This window comes from Tursiops truncatus, chromosome 6 (assembly GCF_011762595.2).
Source record: "Tursiops truncatus isolate mTurTru1 chromosome 6, mTurTru1.mat.Y, whole genome shotgun sequence".
Taxonomy (NCBI): domain Eukaryota; kingdom Metazoa; phylum Chordata; class Mammalia; order Artiodactyla; family Delphinidae; genus Tursiops; species Tursiops truncatus.
In genome coordinates, this window is record NC_047039.1 from 27,955,059 (window position 1) to 27,960,377 (window position 5,319).

General features: G+C 40.5%; 1 pseudogene; it reads right to left on the bottom strand.

Moving 5' to 3' along the window:
- Nucleotides 1-3,862: 3,862 nt before the first annotated feature.
- Nucleotides 3,863-3,963, bottom strand: LOC117312893 (U6 spliceosomal RNA; annotated as a pseudogene).
- Nucleotides 3,964-5,319: the final 1,356 nt, after the last annotated feature.

Genomic DNA, 5,319 nt, shown 5'->3' on the forward strand with positions numbered 1-5,319 from the left:
CAGAAAGATATATCAATGGAACAGGATACAAAGCCCAGAGATAAACCCACGCACATATGGTCACCTTATCTTTGATAAAGGAGGCAAGAATGTACAGTGGAGAAAGGACAGCCTCTTCAATAAGTGGCGCTGGGAAAACTGGACAGGTACATGTAAAAGTATGAGATTAGATCAATCCCTAACACCATACACAAAAATAAGCTCAAAATGGATTAAAGACCTAAATGTAAGGGCAGAAACTATCAAACTCTTAGAGGAAAACATAGGCAGAACACTCTATGACATAAATCACGGCAAGATTCTTTTGACTCACCTCCTAGAGAAATGGAAATAAAAACAAAAATAAACAAATGGGACCTAATGAAACTTCAAAGCTTTTGCACGCAAAGGAAACCATAGGGCTTCCCTGGTGGTGCAGTGGTTGAGAGTCCGCCTGCTGATGCAGGGGACACGGGTTCGTGTCCCTGTCCGGGAGGATCCCACATGCTGCGGAATGACTGGGCCCGTGAGCCATGGCCGCTGAGCCTGCGCGTCCGGAGACTGTGCTCTGCAACGGGAGAGGCCGCAGCAGTGAGAGGCCCGCATACCAAAAAAAAAAAAAAAAAAGGAAACCATAAACAAGACCAAAAGACAACCCTCAGAATGGGAGAAAATATTTGCAAATGAAGCAACTGACAAAGGATTAATTTCCAAAATTTACAAGCATCTCAATAACAAAAAAACAAACAACCCAATCCAAAAATGGGCACAAGACCTAAATAGACATTTCTCCAAAGAAGATATACAGACTGCCAACAAACACATGAAAGAATGCTCAACATCATTAATTATTAGAGAAATGCAAATCAAAACTACAATGAGATATCATCTCACACCAGTCAGAATGACTATCATCAAAAAATCTAGAAACAATAAATGCTGGAGAGGGTGTGGAGAAAAGGGAACACTCTTGCACTGCTGGTGGAAATGTGAGTTGGTACAGTCACTATAGAGAACAGTATGGAGGTTCCTTAAAAAACTACAAATAGAACTACCATATGACCCAGCAATCCCACTACTGGGCATATACCCTGAAAAAACCATAATTCAAAAAGAGTCATGTACCAAAATGTTCATTGCAGCTCTATTTACAATAGCCCGGAGATGGAAACAACCTAAGTGCCCATCATCGGATGAATGGATGAAGAAGATGTGGCACATATATACAATGGAATATTACTCAGCCATAAAAAGAAATGAAATTGAGCTATTTGTAATGAGGTGGATAGACCTAGAGTCTGTCATACAGAGTGAAGTAAGTCGGAAAGAGAAAGACAAATACTGTATGCTAACACATATGAATGGAATTTAAGAAAAAAAATGTCATGAAGAACCTAGGGATAAGACAGGAATAAAGGCATGACCTACTAGAGAACAGACTGGAGGATATGGGGAGGGGGAGGGGTGAGCTGTGACAAAGGGAGAGAGTGGCATGGACATATATACACTACCAAACGTGAGGTAGATAGCTAGTGGGAAGCAGCTGCATAGCACAGGGAGATCAGCTTGGTGCTTTGTGACCGCCTGGAGGGGTGGGATAGGGAGGGTGGGAGGGAGGGAGACGCAAGAGAGAAGAGATATGGGAACATATGTATATGTATAGCTGATTTACTTTGTTATAAGGCAGAAGCTAACAGACTATTTTAAAGCAATTATATCCCAATAAAGATGTTAAAAAAAAAAGAATACATTTTGGGTTAATTTTTGTGAAAGGTGTAAAGTCTATTTCTAGTTTCTTTTTTTAAAACATTTGACTGTGCAATTGTTCTAGCACCATTTGATGAAAGATTATACTTTCTCCAATGTGTTGCCTTTGGTCTTCTGTCAAAAGTCAGTTGATCATATTTGTGTGAGTCTGCTTCTGGGCTCTCTATTCTATTCTACTGATATGTTTATCTTTTCTTTCACCAACACCAGGCTGTCTTGATTATGTAGCTTTATAGCATGTCTTGATGTCAGGTAGTATCTGTCCTCCAACTTTGTTCTTCTTCAGCATTGCTTTGGTTATTCTGGGTCTTTTGTGTTTTCATATAAACTTTATTCAAAGTTCTTTTTCTTTATTTTTTTTACTGAAGTATGTCTGATTTGCAGTTTTGTGCTAGTTTCTGGTGTACAACAAGGTGATTCAGTCATACATACATATACATATTCTTTTCATATTCTTTTCCATTATGGTGTGTTTTCATATAAACTTTAGAATAATTTTTTCAATATCTACAAAATAGCTTGCTAGGATTTTGATTTGGATTGTGTAGATTCAATACATAAAGTTGGGAAGAATTGACATCTCAAAAAAAAAAAAGAAAAAGTTGCCATTCAATCTAGCCAGAGTTTACTTCTTGAGCATGTGTAACAAATTGCAGGCATTTATTACATGCTTAGTTGCCTAGATGGTATGTCCTAAAGCTAGAGTCTTTTAAAATGTTGTTTTCTTGACATTTGATTGTTCACTTGAAGCCTTTACACATCTTTCATTGGTGGGGTGTGAATAAAGATTGAGGTTACCTCAGATGGGACCGGAACAGTGGTAGTCATTTCAGAGAAGCTCAAGGCAGGGAGGACAGAAGCTGAAAAATACAATGCTACCTCTGCCTTGGGTGGATGTTTTTGATTTTCCAAAATTATCAAATGAAAAGGCAGCTGTTCCAGAGACTATCAAGCCCTGTGATTGAACATGACATTTAGCTTCAATTAGCACACATTACCTGCCTTTTATGCTTGATATTTCAGAAGCACTCTGAGGACTGCTCATCCTTGGGTCTAAAAGACTGGAGGTGGACACATAGATGCCATCCCAGCTGCATACAACCAACCGCATTTTATCTACCATCCACAACATGTATGGTTTAGTCAAGATTCTGACATAGAGCAGCTTTTCAGAAGAAGAAAAAATTGTTTTTGTCAGCTGTCCAATGGAGCAGACTGGGTGTTCCTTCTGTTTTCTCTCTTGGGAGTGGTCCTGAGTCCTCACATGTCCCATGACAAACATGCCTCAGAGAATAAGTTGTGCTGTGAGTCAGGTAGCATCACTGGAAACTCTACCAGAAATTAGTGTGGGCCTCAGTTAACCCAGCACCAATGCCCCATGCGTAGGTTCCCCTGCACTGGCAGCTGCAAACTTCCTGAGGCTCACAAACTCAGCATGTCAAAAACAAGAATCATGACCCACCTCTCCAAACGCCTTCTCTCTGTGCTTCCTGTCCCAGTCACTGGAACCACCATCCATCTGGAAACATGGAGATCTTTCTTGACTGGTTCCTCCCCTCACTCCCAAAGCAAACTTTCAACAAGTTCAGCCATTGGCCCTCTGACTTTTCTCAAATCTATCCACTTCGCTCCATCTCAACCTCAACATCCTAGTCCCAGCAACACCCATCTCTCTTCTGAAGGACTCTGACACCTTCCCAACTGGTCAGCCACATCCACTGCCCCTCTACCCACTGTCTACCCTAGTCCATGGTAACTTTTCAAAACACAATTCTATTGCTGCCCTTATGAAAGCTCTTCAACAATTTCCCACTGATCTCAGGACAGAGATCAGTATCCAGGTTTGTGGTGGTCTGGCCTCTGCCTGTGACTCCTCATCTCAGGCCATAAAACATCCTCCAAATCTTGACAAACCAGCCCTGCTGGCTTTCCTCTCATCCATGCTCCCTCTCCCCACAAGACATTTGTACCTGCTGTTCCCTCTGTCTGCATTGGAACCATCCCAACACCATTCCCCTTTTATTATTGTGGTAAAATATACATAACATAAAATTTACCATTTTAACTAATTTAAATATACACTTCAGTAGCATTAAGCACTTTCACATTGTTGTGCAAAAATATGGAACACTTCACAAATTTGTGTGTCATCCTTGCACAGGGGCCATGCTAATTGTATTTTTCCAATTTTAGTCTATGTGCTGCTGAAGTGAGCACCTTCTCCCTTCTGACTATAAAGTCTGACTCGTCTTCCATTTATTCAGGGAAGCCTTTCAAGACCAGGTCCATCACAATCATACTTTCCCCTTGAATGCACAGCACCCAGTATGAGTTATATCAGCCGTCCCCAACCTTTTTGGCACTAGGGACCGGTTTCGTGGAAGACAATTTTTCCACGGGCTGGGGTGAGAGATGGGTCATGTGGTAATGTGAGCGATGGGGAGCGATGGGGAGCGGCAGATAAAGCTTCACTCACTCGCCTGCCGCTCACCTCCTGCTGTGCGGCCAGGTTCCTAACAGGCCGAGGACTGGGGATTGGGACCCCTGAGTTATATGCTTGTTTCATTGGTGTCTGTTCTGTCTCACTAGACTATGAGCTCCTTGAGGGCAGCACTCAGGGCATAGAGGAATGTTAGGTACACAGTGGGAGCTCAGTGCATCCTAGTTAAATGAATAAACACAGAAATGCAATTCTACCTTTAGTGGAAAACATCTTTGACTTTATTATAGAAAATCATGAAGTTCTGCATTGCCTTGAACTCCATTCCAGTGCAGGATCTTGACTTCACCTTTGAAAAACTAAAATCAATAATGAGGGATTTTTTTTATCCTTTTCTCAAATAGAAGAATTATTAATGCAGACTTTATCTCTCATAAAAGAGGAAACACCTGATGGTCTTTATTTCTTATATTCATTGAATATATATATTTATTTTTCTATTAAAAATGTTTATTCATTTTTCTGTGATATTTGTTTTTTAAATTTTTATTGGAGTATAGTTGATTGACAATGTTGTGTTAGTTTCTGCTGTACAGCAAAGTGAATCAGTTATACATATACATATATCCACTCCTTTTTAGATTTTTTTCCCAATGTAGGTCATTACAGAGTACTGAGTAGAGCTCCCTGCACTGTACTGTAGGTCCTTATTAGTTTCCTATTTTATATAGAGTAGTGTGTATATGTCAATCCCAATCTCCCAGTTTATCCCCCCCCTTCTCCCCTGGTAAACATAAGTTTGTTTCTTTACATCAGTGACTCTATTTCTGTTTTGTAAATAAGTTCATTTGTACCATTTTTTTTAGATTCCACATACAAGCGATATCATGTGATAGTCTTTAAATAGTAGGTTTTCCTTCGATTCTATGCATCACGGTTTCACAACTATTGACACTCAGACCTCTGAAGCAGTTTGTAATTTCCAAAACGAATGTAAAGTAGAGCCTATTTTGCCTAAGCCTGCAAGATACCCAGCAAGATGCTGCCCCACCACATCTGTAAAGAAGTCCCCACCTCTCATTGGGGCTGATAGTGGGTTCTGAAGATGGCTTTCCCTGGAACCTGAGGTATGT